The sequence below is a fragment of the Tamandua tetradactyla genome, chromosome 3, assembly GCF_023851605.1.
Source record: "Tamandua tetradactyla isolate mTamTet1 chromosome 3, mTamTet1.pri, whole genome shotgun sequence".
In the NCBI taxonomy this organism is placed as follows: domain Eukaryota; kingdom Metazoa; phylum Chordata; class Mammalia; order Pilosa; family Myrmecophagidae; genus Tamandua; species Tamandua tetradactyla.
In genome coordinates this window covers 123667746-123685399 of record NC_135329.1, presented here as the reverse complement: position 1 = coordinate 123685399, position 17654 = coordinate 123667746, and the positions used below count along the sequence as shown (strand labels likewise).

General features: G+C 34.6%; 1 long non-coding RNA gene across 1 annotated transcript in view; it reads right to left on the bottom strand.

Moving 5' to 3' along the window:
- Positions 1 to 314: 314 nt before the first annotated feature.
- LOC143676327 (uncharacterized) overlaps positions 315 to 17654 on the bottom strand; it is a 256750-nt gene continuing 239410 nt past the window's right edge. Inside the window, exon 3 of the long non-coding RNA XR_013172005.1 lies at positions 315 to 616. This is a non-coding gene — a long non-coding RNA (uncharacterized LOC143676327). The remainder of the gene's footprint in view (positions 617 to 17654) is intronic.

Below are 17654 nucleotides of genomic sequence, written 5' to 3'. Positions count from 1 at the left end.
GTACTTCAGCCTACTTTGTTTTGGCTTTCATTTGTTCATCCATGCAATAACTCATTCAACAAATGTTTATTAAGCACCTTCTATGTCAGGAATTGTTTTAGGCTCTTGGAAAACATGAATCCTTGACTTTATGAAATTCACATTCCCAATGAATTTTATAGAAATTTTGGTAAACTTTGAGACTATGTATATACAATTCTAACATATACGGTAACTCAAGACCAAATTAAGGACTGTAGATATTTTACAGCTGCTACAACAAATAACCACAAAACTGATGACTCAAAATAATCCAAGTTTAATATCTTACAGTTCTATAGTTGAACATGGGTCTCACTGGGCTAAAATCAAGGTGTCCATAAGGCTGCACTTCTTTCTGGAAGCTCTTGGAGAGATCCACTTCCTTGCCTTTTTCAACTTTCAAAGGTCACCATATTCAATGTCTTGTGGCCCTTCCTCCATCTTCAAAGCAGCAAAATTGTATTTACAGACCTTTCTTCTTTAGTCACATCTTCCTCTGACCCAGGCAGGAAAGTTTCTCCACTTCAAAGATCTGTATGATTACAATGGGCCCATCCAGATAATTCAGGACAATCTTTCCCATTCTTAATCACACCTGCAAAGGAATGTAAGAAAACAAATTTACTCTCAGGTTCCAGGGATTAGGATGTGGACATTGGTGGTGGTGGTGGTGGGGAGGAGGATGGCCTTGTTCTGCCTATCACTAGTTTATATAACTTGGATTCTTTTTTTATTATATTTATTTTATTAATATCTTTTTATTTTATAAGACATTTCAATATACAAAAACACTTCAGATACAGTGCAGAGCGTTCTCATATATTCCACACACCCAGTTTCCCTTATTGCTAATATCTTACATTAGTATGGTACATTTATTACAATTAGTTTATATGAAAATAATTTGATGACAATTTATACCCACCAATATTGATAAAACTACTTTTAACTAAAGTCCACATCATTCATTCATATTTCCTTAATTTTCACCTAATGTTCCAGATTCCATTCAGGATGGCACTTTACATTTAATCATCCTGTCTCCTCAGGTGCTTCTTGGTATGACAGTTCCTCAGACTTTTCTGGGTTTTGGTGACTTTGGCAGTTTTGAGGAACAATGGACAAGTATTTTGTAGAATTTCCCTCAATTGAGATTTGTTTGATGTTTTTCTAATGATTAGCTGGCACTATGCGCTTTGGAAAGGAAGACCACAGAAGTAAAAGACCATTTTCCAAATATCACATCTAAGGTACACACTGTCAGCATACTTCATCTCTGTTGGTAATCTTAATTACCTGGTTGAGATACTGTTTGCCAGCGATCTTCATGGTAAAGTTATTTTTTTCTTCTTTCCTTACTATATTCTTTTGAAGGAAGTCATTATGTACAGCACTCATGAAAGGAATAAGAAATTGGGTTCCACCTCCATGAGAGTGGACTATCTACATAAACTATTTGGAGTTCTTCTGCATGTGAAATTTGTCTAGTCTCCTCCATTTATTTACTTATTCAAAACTTATCAGTATGGATACATAGATATTTAATTTATATGTTGGGCTATAATCTAATACTACATTAATTCTGCTGCTCAAATTGTTCCAGCATTGGCCATTGTGAGACCTTTCAGTTGGCACCTGTGTCTCTTTGATATACCCCCATCATTGTTTTTGAGCACTTCCTTACTTTTTTGGCACTATAAGACACTCTATGCTCTTTTGGATATTTCCTAGTTCCATCCCAGAATCAGCAATTTCTCCATGGAACCCTAGTTCATTTTATTGGAGAATGGTATTAGTAATCAAGATCTGGGCACTGGGTGTGCTCATTGATTTTGAGTTGTTATGGCTTCTAGGCCCTCTTGGCTGACAGAGTAAGTTTGTATGTGTAACTAGCATATATATATTTCTATATGTAAACATCTGCATCTGTATTAAACTAAACATGAGCTCATACTGATGTCTCCAAAACTATGCCATTTCCACATGGGTCATTCTAGCCTCCTCCTTTGTTTGTTTGTAACCTTCCACCCCAACAGTGAGAAATTTTGCTCTCACCATCTGCCATTCATTTACTCAATATTTCAGTTTCAGCATACATGTATAGTGGTTTCAGAATTGTTAAACTATACTCCTAAGGGACCCAATTTTATTGACTAGAGTACTATGCTTATGCACAGTTTCTTTGGCCTTATAAAATTTGGTCTTATAAAATCCACTTATTTCCAAAGTTACTTAAGTCAGCAACATCCCTTCAACCTCCTGCCTCTTTTTCTGAGATTGTTTCATGCACTTGTAATACAGGTGAATTCTCTTGTCAGTCTCCTCTCCATTTGGGATATCCTGAAGTCCTAAATTATTATCTTTTTTTAATTTTCACATATGAATTTCTGCTATTCCAGATGTGAGGTTTTATAGGCTTTGACAATTGGATAGTGGAATGTGTCCAGCATTGCAAAACTGTTTCACCATCCTAAAAAGTCCCCATTCTTCACCTCTCACTACCTTCCCCCCCAAACCCCTGGAACCACTAATCTCTTTATTGTTTCTAAGTTTTGCCTTTTCCCAGTGCCATACAAATGGGATCATATAGAATTCAGCCTTTTCATATGGGCTTCTTTCACTTAGAAACATGTATTTAAGTTTCATCCTTGTCTTTGCATAACTTCATAGCTCATTCATTTTCATTGCTGAATAATATTTCATTGTATGGACATACCACAGTTTGTATACCCATTTACCTATTAAAGGGCATCTTGTTTTTTTACCAGCTTTTGGAAATTACGAACAATTCTGCAGTAAACATTTGTGTGCAGGTTTTTGTGTATATACATTTTTCAATCAGCTGGGAAAGCAATTGCATCTAAGAGTGTAATTTCTATATCATATTTTAAGATTACATTAAGCATTATAAATAACTACCAAGCTATCTTCCAAAGTAGCTGCCATTTTGCATTCCCACCAGCAATAAATGGAAGTTTCTGCTGTTCTGCAGCCTCACTAGCAATTGCTAATATTAGATTTTGGAAATTTAGGCATTCTAGTACCTATGTAATGGTATCTCATGGTTATTTAAATTTGCATTCCCCTAAGGATAAATTATGTGCAGCATCTTTTCATATGCTTGTAATTTGTATAACTTCTTTGGTGTGACATCTTTGCAGATCTTTAGGCCATTTTTAATTAGGTATTTTTCTTATGGTTAGGTGTTAATAATTTTTGCATATTTTTATACAAATACTTTGATGTTGTGTTTTACAAATAATTTTCCCAAGTTTGATTGTCTTTTCATTCTCCTGAAAATGTCTCTCATAAAGAATTTATAATTTTGAAGTCCAACTTAAGAATTTTTTCTTTCACGGACCATGTTTTTATTGTATCTAAAATTCATTACTGAGGGTGCATGGTAGTTCAGTGTTAGAATTCTTACCTGCCATGCAGGAGACCCAGGTTAGATTCCCAGCCCATGCACTAAAAAAATAAAATAAAGAACAGTGCTGCAATAACAGGGTATTCATATAGAAAACAATGAAATGTTACCCCTACTGCCCAGCATACAGAAAACAAAGTCACGACCAAACCTAAAGTTGTATAGTTTTTTCCTGTTTACTTCTAAAGGTTTTATAATCTTATAGTTTTGCATTTTTCAATGAAGTTTATGATCCATTTTGAATGTTTTTTATTGTGCATGTGAAAGGTGGTAGTAGTGTTTTTGTTTTTTTCTCCATTGAATTGTTTTTGCACCTTTGCCAAAAGTCAATTGACTGTGCTTATTTACCATACTACTTATATTCTATTTATTTTTCTATTTTTTACCAATAACATGCTGTATTGATTCCTGTGGCTTTATCGTAAATCTTGAAAGTAGGTAGTGTGAGCCTTCCAACACTGTTATTGCTCAATATTTTGTTGATTATCTTATGAGTTTTGCTTCCTATAAAAATTTTAGAATTAGTACATCACTGTCTATGGGATAGTTCCCTGAGATTTTGATTGGAATTGTGTAGAATCTATAGGTAAAGTTGGGAATAATTGATTCCTTCTAATCCGTGAATATGTAATATCTCTGTTTATTTAGAACTTTGATTCCTTTCATCAGTGTTATAGTTATCTACATGCAGATTTTGTGCATACTTTGTTAGATTTATACATAATAGTTCACTGTTTTAAATATTTCAATATTTACTGATATTACAGTAAATATTTAAAATTTTCAAATACCAATGTTTCTTGCTGGTATATAGAAAAGCAATTGAGCTTTGTACATTGACCTTTCTATCCAGCAGCCTTGCTATACTTTCTTACTATTTCAATTTTTTTTTTTATGGAGGGGGAGTTCTGCATAGGTAATCATGTAATCTGAGAATAAAGGCAGTTTTATTTATCTTTTCAAATCTTTATCTCTTTTATTTCTTTTTCTTGTTTTATTGCATTAGCTAGGACAGCCAATACAATGTCAATAGGAGCCATGAAAGAGGACATGTGCTGGTTTGAAAGGATGTATGTCTCCTAGAAAGGCCATGTTTTAATCTAATCTAAATCCCATTTCATAAAGGCAGACTAATCCCTATTCAATACTGTGTGTTTGAAACTGTAATCAGATCATCTCCCTGGAGATGTGATTTAATCAAGGGTGGTTGTTAAACTGGATTTGGTGATGACATGTCTCCACCCATTTGAATGGATCTTGATTAGTTCCTGGAGTCCTATAAAAGAGGAAACATTTTGGAGAGAGAGAGTTTCAGAGAGAGCAGAGAATGCTGCAGCACCACGAAGCAGAGAGTCCACTAGCCAGCAACCTTTGGAGATGAAGAAGGAAAACACCTCCCAGGGAGCTTCATGAAACCAGAAGCCAGGAGGCAAAACTAGCAGATGATGCCATGTTCGCCATGTACCCTTCCAGCTGAGAGAAAAGCCCCGACTGTGTTCGCTATGTGCCTTCTCACATGAGAGAGAAACCCTGAACTTCATCGGCCTTCTTGAACCAAGGTATCTTTCCCTGGATGCCTTTGATTGGACATTTCTATAAATTTGTTTTAATTGAGACATTTTCTCAGCCTTGGAAGTGTAAACTAGCAACTTATTAAATTCCCCTTTTAAAATCCATTCCATTTCTGGTATATTGCATTCCAGCAGCTAGCAAACTAGAACAATTGCTTTTCCAAATATTTTGAGAAACGAACCATTAAGTATGACATTAGCTGTAGATTTTTTGTAAATGTTCTTTATGAAGTTGAGATAGTTCCCTCCTATTCCTAGTTTGTTGAGAGTTTTATCATAAATGGGTGTTACATGTTGGCAAATACTTTCCTGCATCAACTGATATGATATGACTTTTCTTCTTTCTCCTGTTAATACAGTGGATAACATTGATTAATTTTCCAAAGTTGAATTAGACTTGTATACCTGGAATAAATTTCACTTGATTGTGGTTATAATTTTTACATGTTTTTCAATTTGATTTGCTATTATTTTTTGAGAATTTTGTGTCTAAATTAATGAGAGATATTGGTCTGTAGTTTTCCTTTCTTTTAATGTCTTAATCTGGTTGAGTATTACTGCAATGCTGGCCTCATAGAATGGGTTAGGAAATGGTCCCTCTGTTTCTATTTTCAGGAAGATTGTGTACATAAAATTTTATTTCTGTCTAGAATTCAACTGTAAAAATCGCCTGGGCCTGGTGCTTTCTTTGGGAGGTTTTTAATTATTGATTCAATAACTTTAATGGATACAGAGCTATTCAATTATCTAGTTCTCCTTGTGCATTTTGGTAGTTTGTATTTCAAAGAATGGGCCCATTTCATCTAAGTTATTAAATATGTTTTCATAATATTACACTTTTAATGTATATGAGAGAAGTAGTAATGGCTCCTGTTTCTCGTGTTGGTAATTTATGTCTTATTCTTGGTTAGCTTGACTAGAGTCTATAAATTTTACTAACCTTTTCAAAGAATACACTTTTGATTTTGTTGGTTTTCTATTTCCTATTTTCAATTTCACTGATTTACGTTCTAATTTTTTTCAACTGCTTAATTTAGGTTTAAATTGTTCTTTTGTCCTTCTTTATCTTATTTTACTAAGATATAAGCTCAGGTTATAGATTTTAGTTATTTTCTTCTTTTGTAACATATGTACTTATTGCTATAAAACTTTTAGTACTGCTGTCACAGTTTGTCTCAAATTTTGATGCTATATTTTCATTTTCATTTAGTTCAAAGCATTTTTAATTTCCCCTGAGACATCTTTGACCCACATATCCTTAGAAGTGTGTGTTTAATTTCCAGAAAGTTGTAGATATTATGCTTTTGTCTTTATTTTATTTCTAGTTTAATTCCATTATGATCTGAGAACATACTCTATATGTAGATGCATTTACAGGATATGTCCCAAAATGTGTTGGATCTTGGTGCATGTTCGTGTGAGCCAGAGAAGAATGTGTGTCCTGCTGTTGATAGATGGACTATTCCATATGTGTCACACACATCAAATTAATAGTGATGCTCAGGCCATTTATATATTTACTCATTTTCTGCATGTATTATCTACCAGTTACTAACTGGGAGATGTTGAAGTCTCAAAATACACAAGAGTGCATTTTTTCTGTTTCTATTTCAATGTTATCATTTTTTTGCGTCATGTATTTTTTTTTTTTTTTTTTTAAAGGAAAGACAGAGAGAAGGAAGGAAGGATAGAAGGAAGGAAGGAAGGAAGAAAGGGAAACATTTTTAAACATTTTCTTGTTTTATTGTATTCTGTTTCTCCGTTTTTGTTACATGGGCTGGGGCCGGGAATCGAACCGAGGTCCTCCGGCATAGCAGGCAAGCACTTTGCCCGCTGAGCTACCGCGGCCCGCCTGCGTCATGTATTTTGATGCTGTCTTGTTAGAAGCATGCACATTTAGAATTGTTTTATCTTCTTGGAGAAGTGGCCCATTTATCATTATTTAACACCTTTATCCCTGATAATTCTTCTTGTTCTGAAGTCTGCCTTTTCTGAAATTAATATAGCAATTTCAAGTTTTTTTTTATTAGTCTTATCCTGTAATATCTTTCCCCATCCCTTTACTCTTAACCTGTCTTTCTATTTAAAGCAGGTTTCTTAGAGACAACCATGGAGTTGGACTCTGGTTTATTCTGACTGACAATGTCATTTATTTGTTATGCTTAGATCAGTCACATTTAAAGTGATTATTTTACATAGTAAGATTAACATCTACTATGTTTGTAAGTTTTTTATTTGTGGCATTTGCTCTATGTTTCTTTATCCTTTCTCTACTTTTGATTGAGCATTTTATATGATTATACTTTATCTCTTCTCAGCATATCAATTATACTTTTAAAAATATTAGTTTTGTTGTCATAGAGTTCACAATATATATTTTAAACTAATCTATATGCACTTTCAAAGAATGCTATACTGTTTCATATGTACTACAGAGGCCTTATAAGTGAATATTCCCAATTACTCCCTCCCATCCTTTATATTTGACTGTTACTCATTCACTTACCCATGTGCCATCATCACCCAATACACTTATTTTTACTATAAATAAGCAATCATCTTTTAGCTCAATTAAAAATAAAAAATAAAAGATTTTATCTCCTCCAACTTTATGTGGATGTAAGTTTATGATATATTCTCCTTCTCTCTGAAGAAATTCTTTGACATTTCTTGCAGGGACAGTCTGTTGGTGATAAATTGCCTCAGTTTTTGTTTGTCTGAAAATGTCTATTTTTCTTTGATTCTTGAAGGATAATTTTGCTGGATGTTGAACACTAGGCTAATGTTTCTGACTTGGTCTTTTTATTTCAATGCTTTAACCCCTTCTCTCTTCTCTCTTCTTGCTTGTGTGATTCTAATTAGAAGTCTACTTTAATTCTTTTCCTTGTACTTCTGTAGGTCAGTTGTTTTTATCTTCTGGCCTTTTTCAAGAGTCTCCCTTTGTCTTTGGTTCTCTGCAGTTTGAATATGATATGCCTAGGTGTGTGTTCTTTTGTGTGACTTGGTTTGGTTTGTATTTATTTGATGTTCCCTGAGCTTTCTGGATTTGTAGTTTGGTGTCATTAATCTTGCAAAGTTATCAGCCGTTAATATTTAATATTTCTTCTGCTTTATTTTCTTTTCTATAGCTGGTGTTCCAATTATACATATATTATAACTTTTGATACTGTCTCACATTTCTTGGATGTTTTTCTTTTTTCTCTTTGCATTTCAGCTTGAGAAGTTTTTATTGTCCTATCTTCAAGCTCATTATTCTTTTCTTAGCTGTGTCAAATCAACTTATATGTCTATTTTGTTAATTTTCACATGTTTTTAATTCTCTCTGCCTGTATTACTCATCCATTCATGCATGTTGTCTCCTTTTTTATTATAGTCCTTAATATATTAATCATAGTTATTTTAAATTCCCTGTAATTAATTTAACAACTGTGTTATATCTGAGTCTTGTTGTGATGATTACTTTGCCTTTCCAACTGTTTTTGCCTTTTGTTATGCCTTGTAATTCTCTGTTGAAAGTCAGACAAGTTGGAGAAGGTTGTCAGTGTTTAATGTTTGCTGTAACTGTAAGTATCAGTCTTTAAGTTCCACTGGATTTGTTGATTTTTGCCTCCTTTTGATTTGGAGCTTCCCTAAGTGCTACTTTTCAGAGAAACCTTGTCTATGGCTTTTTCGGCTATAATCTATTGTGATTGTCCTGAGTTGTCACCTTCATAAGTGTTTCTTCAATGACCTAACTAATTTCCTCCCACTCCTTTACTCCTTTTCCAGGCTGCAGGGTTCATAATCTTGCAACCCTGATCCTTGTTGACTATGCCCATCAATGTAAGAGGTAGAAAAAAGCTGGAGGGGACTTGAATTGGAGGAAATCCATTCCCTCAGCTGAGAAAAGACTGGCAAAGCTTTTTTCTTCTGAAGAGGAGGCTTTGTTTATGGAGAAAACCCTGGGTAAATTTCACATTGGTTACTCATCCACTCCCCTGCCAGAGCCCTGAGGGAATCTTTCTTGGACTTTCACCTGAAGAGCTTGGTGGAGTTCCCAGAGCTAAATCCCACAAAAGTGTTAGGGTTCCCCTCAAAAGTGTTTCTCATTAACTGCAAGAGTTGTTGAAAGCATTATTTGAAATATCATGCCTAAAGCACTTAGCTTATTGCTGACACATAACAATAAATGGTCAATTTTACTATTTTTATAGTGATAACAGCTCTAGGTTCTACATTAAATTTGAGAAATATGAAAGTAAATTGTGCTCAAGGAGCCCATTATGCAGAAGGAAAAGCAGATATAAACAGAATATTTATCTTTTTTAATAATTGCTGTAATACATATAATATATACGCACAATATACATATAAGTATATATAATATATATAATTATTGCATAATTATAATACATAATCCATATAATTCTATATATATAATACATATATAATATAATGTTTTATCTAACAGCCTGGAGAGAGTAGGTAAAGGTAGTTTGAAGATGTATGATGTGCTATTTCTTAATAAAGTTTTTATTAAATTCACCTAAAAATATTTATTTAGCAACTATTACTTGGCTAGCACTGGCTTAAGACTCTGTTAATACTTATCCTAGGGCCTGACCTCACATTTTGTTCTTCAAAAGCAGAAAGAGCAGGTGGTATTATTTTTATTTTAAAGATAAGAGAACTGGGCATAAAGGAGGTTAAGTGACTTTCACAAGTTTTCACAAGCTGGCATTAAAACAGAGACCGGAACTCATGGCATATGAATTTTTGGGCAATCCCTTATTAATTGTACTAGCCTAAATATTATAACTTCTATATAAAAGGGATAAGACATTATTTTTTTCCAAATTCAGCACACAGTTTAGAGCACTTTCACGCTGAAAAGGGTGAAAATATCCCCCATATCAATGACATGTTTTAAAACAGATTTATCTAGAGCTTTCTACATCAATTAAAAGGGTTAGGTTATAAAATGATCATGTTGAAATAACTCATTTATCTTGTGTATTTTTCCCAATTCTAAATTGAACTGCATCTAAGGTAGAGACTAGATTGTACACTACAAAATGAGTGGGTAACTTGATTGTACAGGAGTCAAAATATCAAGACACTCTGAAGTGGGTATAAAATTGGAAAATTGGTACTTATTTAGCTCAGCACTCAAATCACCTACAGGGCAGAAAAGCAATTCTAAAATACTTGTGACAGCTGTTCTGCTGAGTATTAATGGATTAAATCATGTGTTGGCTTCTCTGTATCAGGAATCATAATACCCTGGATACAATGAAGAAATCATTTATAGATCTGTTGTAAAGTGAATGTAAAATGGTCTGGACTTAAAATGGAAGTTTCCCATTTTCTATCAATGCACCAGAACACATTTAACTCACAAGGATATTATATTGTCTCACAAAAAATGTCTTCAAAACTGAATTTGGAAAATTTCCATTTGTCTTTAGTAATAACAATGCCACCATCTGAGAATCCATTTTCGCTACTTGCAAGTGTCCTGAGGAAAATTCAGAGGAAATGACTGAGTGATTAAATGGATAAATTCCTTATTGGACTGGATGCTTTGTACATGTACCTTATATCCTATTAGGGGGCCATCACTGAGAGGGACATTGAGATAAAATCTGACTGAAAGTGCAACTATTCTGTTGAATGTGGATATAAACTGAAATTAAGGCATTTTCCAATCTCCACTTGGAAAGTAGAGAGCTGGAGTGTCACTGCTCCTTTTCCCATATAACAATAACAACAGCAGCAAAGCCAGAGAAACTGCAACCAACTAGCCCCAAATATAAGGGGACAAAAACTCTAAAAAGAGAGACAGAGCATGAGGTCATTTTTACCAGGGGCAGATCTGTTAGACAAAAATAAGGAGAATTCAGCTACAATTGTTAAATTGGTAGAGGTCAAGTATGGGCTGGAAAAAGTGTGGAGTTCCTAAGGGCAGGAATTTTTCTCTATGGACCTCACCAAGTGTTCACCAAAAAAACAACTAAACAAAACAACAACAATAAAGACACTGGGAGAGTCCCTAATAGGGCAGGCCTAGAAGAGGGTAGAAGTTGTAGAGGAAGAGGACATCCTTCCAAGAACTTTCTTAGCTCCCCTATCTCCCATAAGGAAGAAAAGACCTGCAAGGGCAGAAGCTACAAACACCCTTGCTTTTAGGGCACGAGTGTAAATACCTTCTACCTGGAGAAGAAAACAGGGAAACTCCTACTCCTGAAAAAAGGAGCAGAAATAATGGTGGACTTAGAATAATACCTAAAGGAGGACCAGGAGCATTAAAAATGCTTAACTCCAGAGACCAGAGGCACCATGCTAGCCCAAACTAAAGCTCTATCAAACAGCAGAGTATTTCTCACCACCATCGGGAAAACAAGTATTGAATAACAAGCAACAGTGGAATATTGCTCAAAGGGGGGCAGAAGAGAGATAAGACAATGGAGAAGGAATCTCTTTGAGGCAAAGGTTATAGGGAAAACTCAAAGCTGAGCATGGAATACACAATGAAAAAGCCTCTGGCAAATGAGCCTCTGGTCTAAACATGAGCTATCCTTAGAAGGTGAATACTGTGATTCTTTTGAGTTGTCTGTAGGAAAAACAGAACCCAGCCAACTCAATTCCAGGCAAGATCGGCTCACACGGCACTCCTTCCCCTCAAAAGACTTACCAGAAGCTAAGGCTTAAAAACTATTTACCTTGTCTCTCCTGACATATATAATACATGAAGATTTCAACAAAACAGACATGTGAAAAGCAAGAAAAAAACAATGCACTGCCACGTGAAAAAGGAATAAAAAGAATCAGAATTAGGTATGACACATATATTAGAAATATATCCAATTGTGTTGGAATTTAAGATAACTATGATTTGAATTTTTAACAATTTAAAAAGTGGAAAACATGCATGATAAGGATAAGCTGATCAGAGAGATGGAAATGATAAAAAAGAATCAAGTGGAACTGTTAGAAATATAGAAATATAAAAACAATCTTAGGGATGAAGAATGCCTATCTGAGTCTCATTTCTAGACTCAAAATGACTGAGGAATGAATTAGTGACATGAAGATAGGTAAAGAGAAATGACTCAAAATGAAGCACAAATAGAAAAATGAGTGAAAAACAAAACCAAAAATAAAATCCAGCATCCAAGAGCTTTGGAACATCAAACCATCTAGCATGCATTGCACAGGAGAAAGAGAGAAAGAGAACAAGAGAGAGGAAATATTTAAAAAATAAAATGAACTAGAAATTTCCAATATTATTTACTTACAACAATCACCATATCCAAGAAATTCAAAGAAGAAACATGATAAATGCCAGAATACACATGCATGAGCATGTACACACCCACACTACTAATTATATCATTCCCCTGCTAAACACAAATGTCAGAGGAAATATTGAGGGCAGGGGCAGAAAAGGGACACATTACGTTACACATTACATACATATGAACAAAAGATTGTAGCAGACTTCTCACTGGAAACAGGAAAAGTTAGAAGATAATGAAGATATAAATTTAAAAAGCTAATTAAAAAAGTTTCAGCCCCCAAATTTTATACCTAAAGAAAATATCTTTCAAAAATTGAAGGAGAAATAAAGCATTTCTCAAAAACAACATTGAGAGCATTAATTTCTAGGAAACTTGAACTATTAAAGACGCTCTTCACATAAATGCCTATGTTTAAAAAGAAGAAAGAGCAATAATCAAGAAATTAACTGTTCACCTGGGAGAACTAGAGAAGGAACAGCAAACTAACTCCAAAGCAAACAGAAGGGAAGAAATAACAAAGCCTGGAACAGAAATAAATTAAATTGAGAACATGACAACAATAGAGAGAATCAACAAAACCAGCAGTTGGTTCTTTGAGAAAGTCAGTAAAATTGATGGACACTTAACTAGGCTGACAAAGAAAAAAAGAGAGGGGGTATAAATAAATATAATCAGAAATGTAAGGGGTGACACAACAACTGACCCTGCAGAACTAAAGGAAATAATGAGAGAATACTATGAGCAATGATATGCTAACAAACTGGAAGACTTAGATGAAATGGACAACTTCCTAGAAAAGCATGAACAATGAACATTGACTCAAGAAGAAATAGAAGACCTTAACAAACCAATCACAGAAAAGAGATTGGATCAGTCATCAAAAAACTAACCAAAAAAGAAAAACCCAGGACCAGATGGCTTCACATGTGAATTCTACCAAGCATTCTAGAAAGAATTAGCACCAATCCTGCTCAAATTCTTCAAAAAAAAAAAAAAAGTTGAAGAGGAGGGAAAGCTACATAATTCATTCTATAAAGCCAACATCACCCTAATACCAAAGCCAGACAAAGATACTTCAGGAAAAGAAATTATAGACCAATTTCTTTAATGAGTACAGATGCAAAAAATCTTCAACAAAACACTTGCAAATCTTATCCAACAGAACATTAAAAGAAGTATACACCATAAACAAGTGGCTTTTATACTAGCTATGTAAGGCTGGTTCAATACAACAAAATCAATTAATATAATATATCATATCAATAAATTAAAGAAGAAAAACCACATGATTATCTCAATTGATGCAGAAAGGGCATTTGACAAAATTCAGCATCCTTTCTTGATTCTATTTCTTGATTCTTCTATTCCTGTCACTTCAAAGGACAGGAATAGAAGGAAAATTCCTCAACATAATACTGGGAATATATGAAAAACCCACAGTTAATGTTATACTCAATGGGGAAAGACTGAAAGCTTTCCCTTTAAGATCAGGGATAAGACAAGGATGCCCATGTCACCACTGTTATTCAACATTCTGCTGGAAATCCTAGCTACAGCAATTAGGCAAGAAAAAGAAATAAAATGCATCCAAATTGGAAAGGAAGAAGTAAAATTTTCATTATTTGCAGATAATATGATCCTATATGTAGAAAATCCTGACGAATCTACAGCAAAGCTATTAAAGTTAATAAAGGAGTACAGCAAAGTGGCATGAAACAAGATCAACACACACAAAAAATCAGTAGAGTTTCTATACACTAGTAATGAGCACTCTGAGGAGGAAATCGAGAAGACTTCCATTTATAATAGCAACCAAAAGAATCAGATATTTTGGAATAAATTTAACCAAAGACATAAAAGACCTATACACAAAAAACTACAAAACATCACTAAAAGAAATCAAGGAAGACCCAAATAAATGAAAGGATGTACCATGATAAGGATTGGAAGACTAAATATAGTTAAGATGCCAATACTGCCCAAGTTCATTTATAGATTCAGTGAAATATCAATTAAAATACCAACAATTTACTTTGTAGAAATAGAAAAACCAATAACCAAATTTATTTGGTTGGCCAGCATGTCCTCAATAGTTAAAAATATCTTGAGAAAGAGAAATGAAGTTGGAGCTCTCAATCTACCTGACATTATACATATTACAAAGCTACAGTGGTCAAAACGAGCATGGTAATGGCATAAAGATAGATATAATGACCAAAGGAATCAAGTTGAGTATTCAGAAATAGACTTGATTATTGATAAGGCAGTCAAGCCAATTCAATTGGGACAGGGCAGCCTCTTCAACAAAGGGTGCTTAAAGAACTGGATATCCATATCCAAAAGAATATACAAGGACCTCTATTTCACACCTTATTCAAAAATTAACTCAAAATGGATCAAAGATCTAAACATTAGAGATATGGCCATAAAAACTTTAGAAGGAAATATAAGGAAATATTTAAAGATCTTATGGTAAGAGGGGATTTCCTAGACCTTATATCCAAAGTGCAAGCAATGAAAGAAGAAATATATAAATGGGATCTCTTCAAAACTGAATACTTTTGTATGTCAGAGGACTTTGTTAGGAAAGGAAAAAGTCAGCCTATGCAGTGGGAGACAATATTTGGAAACCACATATGATAAAGGCTTATTACCAGAATATATAAAGAGATCCTACAACTCAACAACAAAAAGAAAAACAATCCAATTAAAAATGAGCAATGGATATGGATAGACACTTTTCCAAAGGGGAAATACAAATGGCTCAAAAACATATGAAAAGATGCTCAACCTCACTAGCTATTAGAGAAATGCAAATCAAAACCACAATTTTTTATCATCTCACATCAATTAGTATGGCCATTATTTAAAAAAAAGAAAACTATAAGTGCAGGAGAGAATGTGGAGAAAGAATTACACTTATTCACTGTTGGTGGGAATGTAGAATTATGCAGCCATCTGATAGGTAATTTAGACATTTCTCAGAAGCAAAGGATAGAATTGCCATATGATCCAACAATCCCATATTCAGAAGAACTGAAAGCAGGGACATGGATGGACAATTGTACACTGATGTTTGTAATGGCATTATTCTTGATTGCCAAAAGATGGAAACAGCCCAAATGCCCATCGATAGAGGAGTGGAAAAACAAACTGTAGTATATACATACAATGAAATAGTTTGCAGCTGTAAGATGGGATGAAATCATGAAGCATGTGACAACATGGATGAACCTTGAGGATATTATGTGGAGTGAAGTAAGCTAGAAACAAAAGGACAAATACTGTATGGTTTCACCAATATGAGCTAACTATAGTAACCAAACTCTGAGTGATTGTTGAGAACACAGTTTACCAGGAGATAGAGCGTAGAAATTTGATGCTTAAAGAGTATAGAACGTTCAATAGGATTGATTGTAAACACTCAGAAATGGATAGCACAATACTGTGTGATGGTAGCACAATGCTGTAAGTATAATAAACAAAGCTGAGTGTGTGTGTGGTTGAAGGAAGAAAGGATTAAATGTACAAATATAAGAAAGTTTTTACCTGAGGGAAAACAAATGAATGTCACCATTGCAAGGTGTTAAAAATGGGATGGTATATGGAAAAATACAAAATGTGAAACTATTAAACTTCCCCTCCTGAGGAATTCCTAGTGTTCTCTCAAGCATTAGGGATTCCCAATTTAGTAAGCCAAGCCCTCGATCTTGAAGCTTGCCCTTATGAAACATTTCTGTAACAGCGAAGCTAAACCTACTTACAGTAGGCTACATACATTATATTTTATGAATCATTGGCAACATGGAACATGATATCAAGGGATGAGCCTGGGTCTGGCATTGTGGGAGTGAGTAACACTTCTTGCAAAAGAGGGAAGAGAAATGAAACCAAATAAAGTTTCAGTGGCTGAGAGATTTCAAATAGAGTTCTTTCTGGAGGTTATTGTTATGCACAGTATAAATATCCCTTTTAAGTTTTGGGGGTATTGGAGTAGCTAGAGGGAAATACCTGGAACTGCTGAACTGTAATCCAAAAGCCCTGGTTCTCTCTTTTTTTAAAATGTTTTTATTGTAAGCAACAAACACACGTTCTTGACATGGTTACAATCAATGGCTCACAATATCATCACATATTTGTGTAGTCATCATGATCATTTTTTGAACATTTACATCTCTCCAGCAAAAGAATTAAAGAAGAAAAAAGAAAAAATGCATACATGCCATATGTCTTACCTCTCTCTCTCATTGACCACTAGTATTTCAATATACTCAATTTATTTTCACTTTTGTTTCTCCTATTATTTATTTCTTATCCATAATTTTTACTCCTCTGTCCATACCGTAGATAAAAGGAGCATCAGACACAAGGTTTTCACAATTATATAGTACATTACAAAAGCTATATCATTATACAATCATCTTCAAGAATCAAGGCTGCTGGAACACAGCTCTACACTCTCAGGTACTTCCCTCTAGCCACTCCAATACACCATAAACTAAAAAGGGGATAGCTATAAAATGCATAAGAATAACCTCCTGGATAATCTCTCAACTCTGAAATCTCTCAGCCACTGACACTTTATTTTGTCTCATTTCTCTCTTCCCCCTTTTGGTCAAGAAGGTTTTCTCAATCCCTTATGCCAAGTCCTATCTTATCCTAGGAATTCTGTCCTATGTTGCCAGGGAAGTTCATACCCCTGGGAGTCATGTCCCGTGTGGAGGTGGGGGAGGCAGGCAGTGAGTTTGTGTGCCATGGCAGCTGAGAGAGATACCAAAAGCCTTGATACTTGAAAATAATTTAATAACTATAGAGCTTTTAAGGTATCAATGTGTGAGTGTGAAAACCTTGGGACTGACACTCCCATTATCCAGTTTATGGACAAGATGAGTAAGAAAGAAAAAGAAAAAAGAAATAAACAAACAATGGGGATGTCATAGTCAGGCTCATGTGTCAACTTAGCCAAGTGGTGGTACCTGTTTATCTGGTTGGGCAAGTGCTGGCCTGTCTGTTGCAATGAAGACATTTCACAGAATTAGATCATGATCACGTCAGCTGCACCCAAGGCTGATTCCATTTGTAATCAGCCAAGAGGAGTGTCTTCTGCAATGAGTGATGCTTCATCTAATCATTGGAAGCCTTTTAAAGAGGATTCAGAAGAGACAGGCTCTTTTCCTGCTTTGGCTGGTGAGCCTCTCCTGTGGAGTTTGTCCAGACCCTCCATCGGAATCATTGGCTTCACAGCCTGCCCTGCGGATTTTGGACTCTGTGTTCCTGCAGTCACTTGAGACACTTTTATAAATTTTATATTTGCAAGTGTTCCCTGTTGATTCTGTTTCTCTAGAGAACCTTAAC